The 15,142-nt window shown below is 45.8% G+C and overlaps 3 non-coding genes across 3 annotated transcripts; all 3 read right to left on the reverse strand.

The window, feature by feature from the left end:
• Nucleotides 1–1,023: 1,023 nt before the first annotated feature.
• TRNAI-AAU (transfer RNA isoleucine (anticodon AAU)) lies at nucleotides 1,024–1,097 on the reverse strand. Its single transcript has one exon. It is a non-coding gene; the product is annotated as a tRNA-Ile (tRNA).
• Nucleotides 1,098–2,854: 1,757 nt separating this feature from the next.
• Nucleotides 2,855–2,985, reverse strand: LOC138677742 (U8 small nucleolar RNA). Its single transcript, XR_011321136.1, has one exon. It is a non-coding gene; the product is annotated as a U8 small nucleolar RNA (small nucleolar RNA).
• Nucleotides 2,986–13,023: 10,038 nt separating this feature from the next.
• Nucleotides 13,024–13,155, reverse strand: LOC138677739 (U8 small nucleolar RNA). The gene has a single exon (XR_011321133.1). It is a non-coding gene; the product is annotated as a U8 small nucleolar RNA (small nucleolar RNA).
• Nucleotides 13,156–15,142: the final 1,987 nt, after the last annotated feature.

Below are 15,142 nucleotides of genomic sequence, written 5' to 3' on the forward strand. Positions count from 1 at the left end.
CTTTTCTGGGGTGGCTGGGGGCAGATGTTTTTAGCCAGGGGGGGGGGGGGCCAATAACCATGGACCCTCTCCAGGCTATTAATATCTGCCCTCAGTCACTGGCTTTACTACTCTGGCGGAGAAAATTGCGCGGGAGCCCACGCCAATTTTTTCCACCATTTAACCCTTTAATTTAATAGCTAGAATGGCCAAATTTTGCATATACACACTACTAACATTAGTAGTGTGGAATATGCAAAAAAAATGGGGATATGAGATGGTTTACTGTATGTAAACCATGTCTCATATGTCGGGTTTAGGAAGGAGATAGCAAAAGCCGGCAATTGAATTACCGGCTTTAAAGCTATCTAGCGCTGTATGAAGTAATAATATATATACATATATGTGTCTACTGACATTATATATATATATATATATATATATACACAGTATATATGTTGTTTTTTTTTTGTTGTTTTTTACACATGGATCCCTTGTATAGCCGTATGTCGGTTTTGCAAGCATGCGAGAAAAACACGCAGTACGGATGCCATACGGATTACATACGGAGTATGCCATGCGCAAAAAACGCTGAAACACCCTGCCTGTGGAGGAGATACGGACCACTATTTTGGGGACTTTTCAGCGTATTACGGCCGTAATATACGGACCGTATTGTCTCACTGACTGTGATTACTCGTCCGCTCCTGTATAAGATTGTGCGACGTTGTGCTATGATTATCTGCTTTTCTAGAATTACCTACATATGATGCATAGATCAAGTGTTTCATAATGTATATACTTTTAAGCTGAGTGCTAGGTTTACTTTAATTATATTGACGGTTCGGGAACCTAACCTTAGCAGCAGCCCATAGCTTTGTTTTTTGTATATGTATCTACTCAGGACTAAACTGATTAATGAACGCCATGAAAATGTATATTGGTAGTTGTTAAGGGGTTAAAACTGTACGTGTGATAAAAAAAAATATGAAAATAACCAGTTAATAATAAAAATAATTACTACAGAATGAAAAAAAAAATGACTGGCCCGTACGGGGATCGAACCCGCGACCTTGGCGTTATTAGCACCACGCTCTAACCAACTGAGCTAACCGGCCAGCTGGTATTTTTTTTCTTCATTGACTAGATTATCAGCACGCATGTGACCGACAAAATGGGTTAAAAAAAAAAGTTATTCATTTTACTCACGTATATAGCACCATTAATTCCACAGCACTTTACAGACATGATCATCGCTGTCCCCATTGGGGCTCACAATCCAGAATCCCTATCAGTATGTCTTTGGGATGTGGGAGGAAACCGGAGAACTCCGAAGAAACCCACAAAACACGGGGAGAACATACAAACTCTTCGCAGATCCTTGGTGGGATATGAACCCAGGACCCCAGCGCTGCAAGACTGCAGCAATAATAGTAATAGCAATTATATGGACTACCGATTAAAAATGATGAAACGTGAGGTAAAAAGGCTAGAGGTAAACACCACAAGAGCAATAATATGGGCCGCAGCCGAAAAATGGTGAATGAGGAAAAAGAGAAAACGCCCACCAAGGGCAATAACATGGGCTACCAAGGAAAAAAAGTGAGTGAGCGCCCACATATAATAACATGGGCCACAAAGAAAAACGTGAGAAATCGACCATAAAGTGCAATAACATGGGCTACCGAAGAAAAACGTGAGAAATCAACCATAAAGTGCAATAACATGGGCTACCAAAGAAAAATGTGAGGTAAAAAAGAGAAAATGGCTATAAAATGCAATAACATGGGCTACCAAAGAAAAATGTGAGGTAAAAAAGAGAAAATGGCTATAAAATGCAATAACATGGGCTACCAAAGAAAAACGTGAGGTAAAAAAGAGAAAATGGCCATAAAGTGCAATAACATGGGCTATAAAAGAAAAACGTGAAGTAAAAAAGAGAAAATGGCCATAAATGCAATAACATGGGCTATAAAAGAAAAACGTGAGGTAAAAAAGAGAAAATGGCCATAAATGCAATAACATGGGCTATAAAAGAAAAACGTGAGGTAAAAAAGAGAAAATGGCCATAAAATGCAATAACATGGGCTATAAAAGAAAAACGTGAGGTAAAAATGAGAAAATGGCCACAAAGTGCAATAACATGGGCTATAAAAGAAAAACGTGAGGTAAAAAAGAGAAAATGGCCATAAAGTGCAATAACATGGGCTATAAAAGAAAAACGTGAGGTAAAAAAGAGAAAATGGCCATAAAGTGCAATAACATGGGCTATAAAAGAAAAACGTGAGGTAAAAAAGAGAAAATGGCCATAAAATGCAATAACATGGGCTATAAAAGAAAAACGTGAGGTAAAAAAGAGAAAATGGCTATAAAATGCAATAACATGGGCTACCAAAGAAAAACGTGAGGTAAAAAAGAGAAAATGGCCATAAAGTGCAATAACATGGGCTATAAAAGAAAAACGTGAGGTAAAAAAGAGAAAATGGCCATAAAGTGCAATAACATGGGCTATAAAAGAAAAACGTGAGGTAAAAAAGAGAAAATGGCCATAAAGTGCAATAACATGGGCTATAAAAGAAAAACGTGAGGTAAAAAAGAGAAAATGGCCATAAAATGCAATAACATGGGCTATAAAAGAAAAACGTGAGGTAAAAAAGAGAAAATGGCTATAAAATGCAATAACATGGGCTACCAAAGAAAAACGTGAGGTAAAAAAGAGAAAATGGCCATAAAATGCAATAACATGGGCTACCAAGGAAAAACGTGAGGTAAAAAAGTGAGAACCCGGCCACACAGCGGAATAACGCGGGACTCAGCCACAGTAATAATGACGCCGGAGCGGCCACAATCTGTCCGTGTAACTCCCGGTGATCGCCTCATTATGTCCCGCCCCGAGTTGTCGGTCCGGGCGGGGCGGAGTCGGTGTAATCACACACTCAGCCTCCTCCATTCATCATGTCTGTTTCTCCCGGAGGAGGAACAGGTAAGGATTAACCTCACTGACGACACTTCCCTCCGCTCCCGGCAGGGGCCGCACTTCCCGCACTTCCCATCCACATCACGGAGTCTCACTGATTGTATAATGTCTGCACTATTCTGTCATAAGCGCGGGGTGCGGTCACATGACTCCTACGTCATAACTGTCTGATTTCATAGTGATACATGTAAAGTGTTATCATCTGCCTCGTTTTACCCATACTGCACCGCGAATAGAGATTTAAATACCTCAGCCGCCGCCTCGGTGACGCCGCCGAATGTTAGAAAAGGACAATACGTCAGCGTCATTACGTCACTAGCCTGATTATACAGCTGCGTCCGCAAGGGGGCGACAGCGTACGCTTGTACCGCACTGCTGCCGCGGCCATTCTGGAGAAGGGCGGGATCCTGCTGCTACGATATCTGTGCCAGATTCCGCCATCTTAAGTGAGGGCATTATTCCTTATTAGTGGCAGCGCCTCTGAACCAGTAATATATAGGACTGACATACATAAATCAGGGCATGCTGGGAATTGTAGTGACCACTGAGCTACATAGAGAGGAGTAATGCTACCCCTAAATAAGATGTGTCGCCCTCTGTTTGCTGTTGTCTGGGAATGGTCGCTGTTAGCGATCAGGGTGTGGTCGTCATGTGACTGTAAAATGGTGGCATCGTTTAAGCTGCTAGAGATGGAGAACTCCAGAGCAACCAATCAGATTCCATCTCTCGTGCCTCAGATGCCCTTCTGAGAATGAAAGCAGCTCCCTGATTGGATGTCTCTTTCGGTCATTCTCTTCCTATGTGTCTCTCAGTCCCTGCCTAAGATGGAGGGGGCAAATAAAAATGACCAGCGGGGTCCGGTCAGGGGGCTGAGGTGTTCAGCAGACAACATGGCAGCCAGGGCCGGCGTCAGCATCCGGCGTATCCGGGCAAGTTGCGGGGCCCTGGTGAGACAGGGGGACCCATTCAGGGCCGGTGTTAGGGGCAAGCCTCCAGTGCCTAGGGCTCCCAATCCCCCGGGAGTCCTCAGCTAGTGGCACATCACGCAGCTGCTATGGGGCCTCTGTGAGGCAGGGGGGCCGCCTGTCGTAAGCGCCAACTCCACCCGCCACCGCTTTGAACTTTATCGGCGTCTGCTGGTAAAGTTCAACACAAATGATGGAGGAGAGAGTGTCACCTGATGCTCCCTCTCCCATCATTCCCCACTCTGACACTGCAGGTGTGTGATGACATCATCGCGCACTCGCTGTGTGTCAGGCAGTGCAGCGGCAGCCGCCGAGACCGGAGCAGGGAGGGAGCAGCGCGGCGCGGGAACGTTGAGAGGTGAGGAGTGTTTTTTTTTTTGTAACTATAACAGTGAGTACTGGTCCTGGACTATGGGGCCATTCTTAGGGGGAGGGGAGCTGTGCTGTATACCACATGTCTGTTCTATATACTACATGGCTGTTCTATATACTACATGGCTGTGCTATATACTAGGTGTGCCGTGTTATATATTACGTGGGCTGTTATATGCTACGTGGGCTGTGCTATATACTACATGGCTGTTCTATATACTACATGGGCTGTGTTATATAATATGTGGCTGTGCTGTATACTATATTGGCTGTTATATGCTACGTGGGCTGTCCTATCTACTACATGCCTGTTCTATAAACTATGTGGGACGTGTTATATACTATCTGGCTGTGCTATATACTATATGTGCTGTTATATTCTAGATGGGCTGTACTATATACCATGTGGCTGTGTTATATGCTATGTGGGCTGTTATATACTACATGGCTGTGATATATGCTACGTGGCTGTGCTATATACTACGTGGGCTGTGTTATATACTACATGGCTGTGTTATATGCGATCATGAATCGTGGTATGTGTTAAAGGGGGGGCCCACTAAGACTCTTTCCCCCGGGGCCCTCAAAAACCTGGGGCCGGCCCTGATGGCAGCCTGTATTCTGCTGACAGAATCCCGATCCATCTTAAACTGCTGGAAGGACAATGGCGCAATAGGGTCTGATCTGAATATTAAGAGTTTAATTCCGATAGATAGATCCCATACACAGGCTCATAGAGATGTCGGCTGCTGCAGATCCACCGGTCTTCCTCGTAACCAACCAAAGCAAAAAAGTGGAGAAAGTGAATTGTCTCCGCGCAACTTGAAGTATACAAGTCCAAAGGGATGATTAAAATGAAATTGTGGTTTAATTCAACGTGTTTCGGAGCACTGTGACTCCTTCATCAGGACACCACAAATGTATATACCTTTGGGTTAGAATACTAAAATATCCACACTACATCTGTTCTAGGCCCTCACCTGACGCAATACGCCGCCTCCAGTTGCCAGGCATTCTTCTGATGCTGAGGTCCACAAGGTCAGTTAGGGGCGAAGAACATAACCGATGTCTACAGTCCTAGTCGTTCTTCTGGCTCTGAGGTCCACACAGTCACTTGAAGATGACGTACGACATTGATGTCTCCACTCAGTGGTTGTTCTCCTGGCTCTGAGGTCCACACAGTCACTTGGGAATGTTGTACGGCATTGACATTTCCACTCAGCGGTCATTCTCCTGGCTCCGAGGTCCACGCAGCCACTTGGGGATGACGTAAGGCATTAACATCTTCACTCAGCGGTCGTTCTTCTGGCTCTGAGGTCCACGCAGCCACTTGGGGATGACGTAAGGCATTAACATCTTCACTCAGCGGTCATTCTTCTGGCTCTGAGGTCCACACAATCACTTGGAGATGACGTACTGCATTCACGTCTCCACTCAGCGGTCGTTATTCTGACTCTGAGGTCCACGCAGTTACTTGGGAATTATGTACGGCATTGATATTTCCACTCAGCGGATGTTCTTCTGGCTCTGAGGTCCATACAGTCACCTGGAGATGACATATGGCATTGACATCTTCACTCAGCTCCACTCAACTCTGAGTTCCACACAGTCACTTGGGAATGATGTACGGTATTAACATCTCCACTCAGCGGTCGTTCTTCTGGCTCTGAGGTACGCATAGTCACTTGGGGATGATGGACAGCATTGATATCTCCACTCAGTGGTCGTTCTTCTGCCTCTAAGGTCCATACAGTCACCTGGAGATGACATATGGCATTGACATCTTCACTCAGCTCCACTCAACTCTGAGGTCCATACAGTCACTTGGGAATGACGTACGGCATTGACGTCTCCACTCAGCAGTCATTCTTCTGGCTCTGAGGTCCACGCAGTCACTTGGAGGTGACGTAGGTCATTGACGTCTTCACTCAGCGGTCGTTATTCTGGGTCTGAAGACAATGCAGACACTTTGGGCTGACAAACATCATTGATATCTCAGCTCTTTGGTTGTTTTTCTGGGTCTGATGTTCATGCAGTCAACTGGGGGCAACGAACATCATTAATGCCTCTGCTCTCTGGTCATTCTTCTTGTGCTGAGGTCCATGCAGTCACTTGAGGGTGACAAACGTCATTAATTTCTCCACTCCAGGAATGTTCTTCTGGCACCGAGGTTTAAAGAGACACTTGGGTGCGACACACATCATTGACGTCTCCTCTCCACAGTCGTTCTTCTGGCACCGAGGTCCAAGCAGTCACTTGGGGGAGATGTATGTCATTGATATAGCCACTTCCCGCTCGTTCTGGCGCTAAAGTCCACGTAGTCACTTGGGGGTCACACAAGTCATTAACATCTCCGACCACTGGTTATTCTGGTGGCTCTGAGCTCCCCACAATCACTTGGCAACGCACTTTATTGACATGTCTACTCCCGTCATTTTGTGCTAAGTTCCACGCAGTTACCTTTGGGGACATCGCACGTCATTATCGTCTCCTCCCCCTGGTAGTTCTTCTGGCTCTGAGGTCCACACAGTCACTTAGCAATGCACAGAATTGACATCTCAGATCCCGTGTAGTTCTACTGGTCCCAAGGTCCACACAGTCACTTGGCAAGGCACACCATTGACATCTCAGATCCCGACGTTCTTCTGGTCCCAAGGTCCACGTAGTCACTTGACGTCAATGATGTGTGTCACTGACCACATGACCACAGTGCAAGAAACAAACACCCATGCTGAGGATTGGGGAGTGGAGTCAGGTGAGGTCAAAGGACAGGAGGGTAAAATGTGTCGATTTTAATCACTTCCCGTTCTATAAAGGAATCCAGCAATTTGGAGGCTGGCTGAATTCGGGCAAAACCAATCATGAAAATGTTGAATGCATCAAAATTTTTGGTATACATGGATTTGGTTGATTACAAATCAATTTGCTACTAGCTATAAGGGAATTGGCATTTAACCCCTTTAAGATCATCCATCTTACTTTAAGCCTTAGAAGGATACTCCCATTCCAGTAGGTAATGTCATATCGGCATGAATGAAGCCGTACTGAGCATGTGCGGCCATTGCCCCAATCACTAACTACAGGAGTGGTGGACGCACATGCTCACTACAGCTCCACCTTGAGCCCCTATTGTCAAGATTGGAGGGGGATCCTCAGCAGATGGACCACTAGGGAAAATAGATGTTATTATCTTTCCTGTGTATTGGTGCCACTTGTTATTTATGGGACAATTCCTGTAAAGTTCACAAACTTACCTCATCACGTGCTGTTAAAGGGGCTGTCCTGTGTACCGCAATGTCTTCATACCAGACCTACTGACAGCCGACCTCTGTGGGTTTATTGTAAACCATTGGGCATCAACTAATATCATCAGAAATGTGCTATTACATGGTGCCACCTGAAAGAATGCAGACCATTGCTGAAAGACAAATCACAGTTTATGTTCCTCAACTCAAGAGATCAACGAGTTTATTAACCCCTTAGCGACCGCCGATACGCCTTTTAACGGCGGCCACTAAGGGTACTTAAACCACAGCGCCGTTAATTAACGGCGCTGTGGAAAAAGTACATAGCGCCCCCTAGAGGCCGATTTTCTCCGGGGTCTCGGCTGCCGGGGGTAGCCAAGACCCCAGAGAACATGATTCGGGGGGGTTTTAACCCTCCCCGCATTTGCGATCGCCGGTAATTAACCGTTTACCGGCGATCGCAAAAAAAAAAACGCGATCTCTTTTTAATTTCTCTGTCCTCCGATGTGATCGCACATCGGAGGACAGAGAAAAGGGGTCCCAGGTGGCCCCCCAATACTCACCTAGCTCCCCCGATGCTCCTCGTGTCTCCCGGTGGGCGCCGCCATCTTCAAAATGGCGGACGCATGCGCAGTGCGCCCGCCGGCCGGCACCGGGAGAATCTTTGGGGTCTCGGCTGCCGGGGGTAGCCGAGACCCCAAAGAGCATGATCGGGGTCGGTATTACCGACCCCTGTTTTGCGATCGCCGGTAATTAACTGTTTACCGGCGACCGCAAAAAAAAAAAAAAAAGTAAAGTGTAATTCTCTGTCCTCTGATGTGATCGCACATCAGAGGACAGAGAAATAGGGGGATTTGGGGACCCTAGCATACTCACCTAGGTCCCTGGATCCTCTTGCTGCTCCTCCTGGCCGCCGGCAGAAGAAAATGGCGGGCGCATGCCCAGTGCGCCCGCCATCTGTCTCCATCTGCCGGCCGGCAGGAGAACAGCAGTTGGGGCTAAAATTAGGGTTAGGGGTAGGGTTAGGGGTAGGGGTAGGGTTAGGGGTAGGGTTAGGGGTAGGGTTAGGGGTAGGGTTAGGGCTAAATTTAGGGTTAGGGTTGGGGCTAAATTTAGGGTTAGGGTTGGGGCTAAATTTAGGGTTAGGCTTCTTTCACACTTACGTCGGTACGGAGCCGTCGCAATGCGTCGGCCCGACATACCGACGCACGTTGTGAAAATTGTGCACAACGTGGGCAGCAGCTGTAGTTTTTCAAAGCATCCGCTGCCCAATCTATGTCCTGGGGAGGAGGGGGCGGAGTTACGGCCACGCATGCGCGGTCAGAAATGGCGGATGCGACGTACAAAAAAAGTTTCATTGAACGTTTTTTTGTGCCGACGCTCCGCCAAAACACAACTGATCCAGTGCACGACGGACGCGACGTGTGGCCATCCGTCACGATCCGTCGGCAATACAAGTCTATGGGCAAAAAACGCATCCTGCGGGCACATTTGCAGGATCCGTTTCTTGCCCAAAACGACGGATTGCGACGGAATGCCAAACGACGCAAGTGTGAAAGTAGCCTTAGGGCTAGGGTTAGGGTTGGGGCTAATGTTAGGGCTATGGTTGGGGCTAAAGTTAGGGTTAGAGCTGGGATTAGGGTTAGGGTTTGGATTAGGGTTGGTATTAGGGTTAGGGTTGGCATTAGGGTTACGCTTGGGATTAGGGTTAGGTTTGGGATTAGGGTTAAGGTTAGGGTTGTGATTAGGGGTGTATTGGGATTAGGGTTAGGTTTGAGGTTAGGGTTGAGATTAGGATTAGGGGTGTGTTGGATTTAGGGTTTTGATTAGGGTTATGGTTAGGGCTGACATTAGGGTTGTTTTGGGGTAAGGGTTGTGATTATGGTTAGGGTTAGTGATTAGGATTATGGATCAGGTTGGGATTAGGGTTAGGGGTGTGTTGGGGTTAGGGTTGGAGCTAGAATTGGGGGGTTTCCACTGTTTAGGTACATCAGGGGGTCTCCAAACACGACAGCCAATTTTGCGCTCAAAAAGTAAAATGGTGCTCCCTCCCTTCTGAGCTCTGCCGTGCGCCCAAACAGTGGGTTACCCCCACATATGGGGCATCAGCGTACTCGGGATAAATTGGACAACAACTTCTGGGGTCCAATTTCTCTTGTTACCCTTGTGAAAATAAAAACTTGGGGGCTACAATATCTTTTTTGTGGAAAAAAAATATATTTTTTATTTTCACGACTCTGCATTCTAAACTTCTGTGAAGCACTTGGGCATTCAAAGTTCTCACCACACATCTAGATAAGTTCCTTGGGGGGGTCTAGTTTCCAAAATGGGGTCACTTGTGGGGGGTTACTACAGTTTAGGTACATCAGGGGCTCTGCAATCGCAACATAATGCCCACAGACCATTCTATCAAAGTCTGCATTCCAAAAAGGCGCTCCTTCCCTTCCGAGCTCTGCCGTGTGCCCAAACAGTGGTTTACCCCCACATATGGCGCATCAGCGTACTCGGGATAAATTGGACAATAACTATTGCAGTCCAATTTCTCCTGTTACCCTTGTGAAAATAAAAACTTGGGGGCTACAATATCTTTTTTGTGGAAAAAAAAATATTTTTTATTTTCACGACTCTGCATTCTAAACTTCTGTGAAGCACTTGGGCATTCAAAGTTCTCACCACACATCTAGATAAGTTCCTTGGGGGGTCTAGTTTCCAAAATGGGGTCACTTGTGGGGGGTTACTACAGTTTAGGTACATCAGGGGCTCTGCAATCGCAACATAATGCCCACAGACCATTCTATCAAAGTCTGCATTCCAAAAAGGCGCTCCTTCCCTTCTGAGCTCTGCCGTGTGCCCAAACAGTGGTTTACCCCCACATATGGCGCATCAGCGTACTCGGGATAAATTGGACAATAACTATTGCAGTCCAATTTCTCCTGTTACCCTTGTGAAAATAAAAACTTGGGGGCTACAATATCTTTTTTGTGGAAAAATAAAAATATTTTTTATTTTCACGGCTCTGCATTATAAACTTCTGTGAAGCACTTGGGCATTCAAGGTTCTCACCACACACCTAGATAAGTTCCATGGGGGGTCTAGTTTCCAAAATGGGGTCACTTGTGGGGGATTTCTACTGTTTAGGCACATCAGGGGCTCTCCAAACGCGACATGGCGTCCGATCTCAATTCCAGCCAATTCTACATTGAAAAAGTAAAACGGCACTCTTTCTCTTCCAAGCTCTGCGGTGCGCCCAAACAGTGGTTTACCCCCACATATTGGGTATCGACGTACTCAGGAGAAATTGCACAACAACTTTAGTGGTCTAATTTCTCCTGTTACCCTTGTGAAAATAAAAATTTGTGGGCAAAAAGATAATTTTTGTAGAAAAAATGCAATTTTTTTTTTTCACGGCTCTACGTTATAAACTTCTGTGAAGCACATGGGGGTTCAAAGTGCTCGCCACACATCTAGATAAGTTCCTTAAGGGGTCTAGTTTCCAAAATGGTGTCACTTGTGGAGGGTTTCCACTGTTTAGGCACATCAGGGGCTCTCCAAACGCGACATGGCGTCCAATCTCAATTCCAGCCAATTCTACATTGAAAAAGTAAAACGGCACTCCTTCTCTTCCAAGCTCTGCGGTGCGCCCTAACAGTGGTTTACCCCCACATATTGGGTATCAGCGTACTCAGGAGAAATTGCACAACAACTTTTGTGGTCTAATTTCTCCTGTTACCCTTGTGAAAATAAAAATTTGTGGGCAAAACGATCATTTTTGTAGAAAAAATGCGATTTTTTTTTTTTCACGGCTCTACATTATAAACTTCTGTGAAGCACATGGGGGTTCAAAGTGCTCACCACACATCTAGATATGTTCCTTAAGGGGTCTAGTTTCCAAAATGATGTCACTTGTGGAGGGTTTCCACTGTTTAGGCACATCAGAGGCTCTCCAAACGCGACATGGCGTCCAATCTCAATTCCAGCCAATTCTACATTGAAAAAGTAAAACGGCGCTCCTTCACTTCCAAGCTCTGCGGTGCGCCCAAACAGTGGTTTACCCTCGCATATGGGGTATCAACGTATTCAGGAGAAATCGCACAACAACTTTTGTGGTCTAATTTCTCCTGTTACCCTTGTGAAAATAAGAATTTGTGGGTGAAAAGATCATTTTTGTGTAAACAAAAGCGATTTTTTATTTTCACGGCTCTACGTTATAAACTTCTGTGAAGCACTTGGGGGTTCAAAGTGCTCACCACACATCTAGATAAGTTCCTTAAGGGGTCTAGTTTCCAAAATGGTGTCACTTGTAGGGGGTTTCCCTGTTTAGGCACATCAGGGGCTCTCTAAACGCGACATGGCGTCCGATCTCAATTTTAGCCAATTCTGCATTGAAAAAGTCAAACGGCACTCCTTCACTTCCAAGCTCTGCGGTGCACCCAAACAGTGGTTTACCCCCACATATGGGGTATTGGCGTATTCAGGAGAAATTGCATAACAAAATTTATGGTTACATTTCTGTTTTTACATTTGAGAAAATAAAAAAAATGGTTCTGAATTAAGATGTTTGCAAAAAAAAGTTAAATGTTCATTTTTTCCTTCCACATTGTTTCAGTTCCTGTGAAGCACGTAAAGGGTTAATAAACTTCTTGAATGTGGTTTTGAGAACCTTAAGGGGTGTAGTTTTTAGAATGGTGTCACACTTCATTATTTTCTATCATATAGACCCCTCAAAATGACTTCAAATGTGATGTGGTCCCTAAAAAAAATGGTGTTGTAAAAATGAGAAATTGCTGGTCAACTTTTAACCCTTATAACTCCCTAACAAAAAAAAATTTTGTTTCCAAAATTGTGCTGATGTAAAGTATACATGTGGGAAATGTTATTTATTAACTATTTTTCGTGACATATCTCTCTGATTTAAGGGCATAAAAATACAAAGTTTGAAAATTGCAAAATTTTAAAAATTTTCGCCATATTTCCGTTTTTTTCATAAATAATCGCAAGTAATATCGAAGAAATGTTACCACTAACATGAAGTACAATATGTCACGAAAAAACAGTCTCAGAATAAGCGGGATCCGTTGAAGCGTTCCAGAGTTATAACCTCATAAAGTGACAGTGGTCAGAATTGCAAAAATTGGCTCGGTCATTAAGTACCAAATTGGCTCTGTCACTAAGGGGTTAAGTCATTCAAAGTGCAATAATATGGGCTACCAAAGAAAAACGTGAGGTAAAAAAGAGAAAATGGCCATAAAATGCAATAACATGGGCTACCAAAGAAAAACGTGAGGTAAAAAAGAGAAAATGGCCATAAAATGCAATAACATGGGCTACCAAAGAAAAACGTGAGGTAAAAAAGAGAAAATGGCCATAAAATGCAATAACATGGGCTACCAAAGAAAAACGTGAGGTAAAAAAGTGAGAACCCGGCCACACAGCGGAATAACATGGGACTCGGCCACAATCTGTCCGTGTAACTCCCGGTGATCGCCTCAGAATGTCCCCGCCCCGAGTTGTCGGTCCGGGCGGGATGGAGTCGGTGTAATCACACACTCAGCCTCCTCCATTCATCATGTCTGTTTCTCCCGGAGGAGGAACAGGTAAGGATTAACCTCACTGACGACACTTCCCTCCGCGCCCGGCAGGGGCCGCACTTCCCGCACTTCCCATCCACATCACGGAGTCTCACTGACTGTATAATATCTGCACTATTCTGTCATAAGCGCGGAGTGCGGTCACATGACTCCTACGTCATAACTGTCTGATTTCATAGTGATACATGTAAAGTGTTATCATCTACCTCGTTTTACCCATAGTGCATCGCGCATAGGCATTTACATACCTCAGCCGCCGCCTCGGTGACGCCGCCGAATGTTTGAAAAGGGTAATACGTCAGCGTCATTACGTCACTAGCCTGATTATACAGCTGTGTCCGTAAGGGGGCGACAGCGTACGCTTGTACCGCACTGCTGCCGCGGCCATTCTGGAGAAGGGCGGGATCCTGCTGCTACGATATCTGTGCCAGATTCCGCCATCTTAAGTGAGGGCATTATTCCTTATTAGTGGCAGCGCCTCTGAATCAGTAATATACAGGACTGACATTCATAAATCAGGGCATGCTGGGAATTGTAGTGACCACTGAGCTACATAGAGAGGAGTAATGCTACCAGGGGCTGCCTAAATAAGATGTGTCGCCCTCTGTTTGCTGTTGTCTGGGAATGGTCGCTGTTAGCGATCAGGGTGTGGTCGTCATGTGACGGTAAAATGGTGGCATCGTTTAACTAGAGATGGATAACTCCAGAGCAACCAATCAGATTCCAGCTCTCATGCCTCAGATGCCCTTCTGACAATGAAAGCAGCTCCCTGATTGGATGTCTCTTTCGGTCATTCTCTTCCTATGTGTCTCTCAGTCCCTGCCTAAGATGGAGGGGACAAATACAAATGACTAGCGGGGTCCGGTCAGGGGGCTGAGGTGTTCAGCAGACAACATGGCAGCCTGTATTCTGCTGACAGAATCCCATACACAGGCTCATAGAGATGTCGGCTGCTGCAGATCCACCGCTCTTCCTCGTAACCAACCAAAGCAAAAAAAGTGGACACAAAATGAATTGTCTCCGCGCAACTTGAAGTATACAAGTCCGAAGGGATGATTAAAATGAAATTGTGATTTAATTCAACGCGTTTCGGAGCACTGTGACTCCTTCATCAGGACACCACAAATGTATATACCTTTGGGTTAGAATGCTAAAATATCCACACTACAACTGTTCTAGGCCCTCACCTGATGCAATACGCCGCCTCCGGTTGCCAGGCATTCTTCTGATGCTGAGGTCCACAAGGTCAGTTAGGGGCAAAGAACATAACCGATGTCTACAGTCCTAGTCGTTCTTCTGGCTCTGAGGTCCACACAGTCACTTGGGGATGGCGTACGACATTGACGTCTCCACTCAGCGGTCGTTCTTCTGGCTCTGAGATCCACACAGTCACTTGGAGATGATGTACGGCATTGACATCTCCACTCAGCAGTCATTCTTCTGGCTCTGAGGTCTACACAGTCACTTGGGAATGATGTACAGCATTTGAATTTCCACTCATCGGTCGTTCTTCTGACTCTGAGGTCTACACAGTCACTTGGGAATGATGTACAGCATTGACATCTCCACTCAGCGGTCGTTCTTCTGGCTCTGAGGTCCACACAATCACTTGGAGATGACGTACGGCATTGATGTCTCCACTCAGCGGTCGTTCTTCTGGTTCTGAGGTCCATGCAGCCACTTGGGGATGACGTAAGGCATTAACATCTCCACTCAGCGGTCGTTCTTCTGGCTCTGAGGTCCACACGGTCACATGGGAATGATGTACGGCATTGACATTTCCACTCAGCAGTCGTTCTTCTGACTCTGAGGTCTACACAGTCACTTGGGAATGGTGTACGGCATTGACATCTCCACTCAGCAGTCGTTCTTCTGGCTCTGAGGTCCACACAATCACTTGGAGATGACGTACGGCATTGATGTCTCCACTCAGCGGTCGTTCTTCTGGTTCTGAGGTCCATGCAGCCACTTGGGGATGACGTAAGGCATTAACATCTCCACTCAGCGGTCGTTCTT

The sequence above is a fragment of the Ranitomeya imitator genome, chromosome 4, assembly GCF_032444005.1.
Source record: "Ranitomeya imitator isolate aRanImi1 chromosome 4, aRanImi1.pri, whole genome shotgun sequence".
Classification (NCBI taxonomy): domain Eukaryota; kingdom Metazoa; phylum Chordata; class Amphibia; order Anura; family Dendrobatidae; genus Ranitomeya; species Ranitomeya imitator.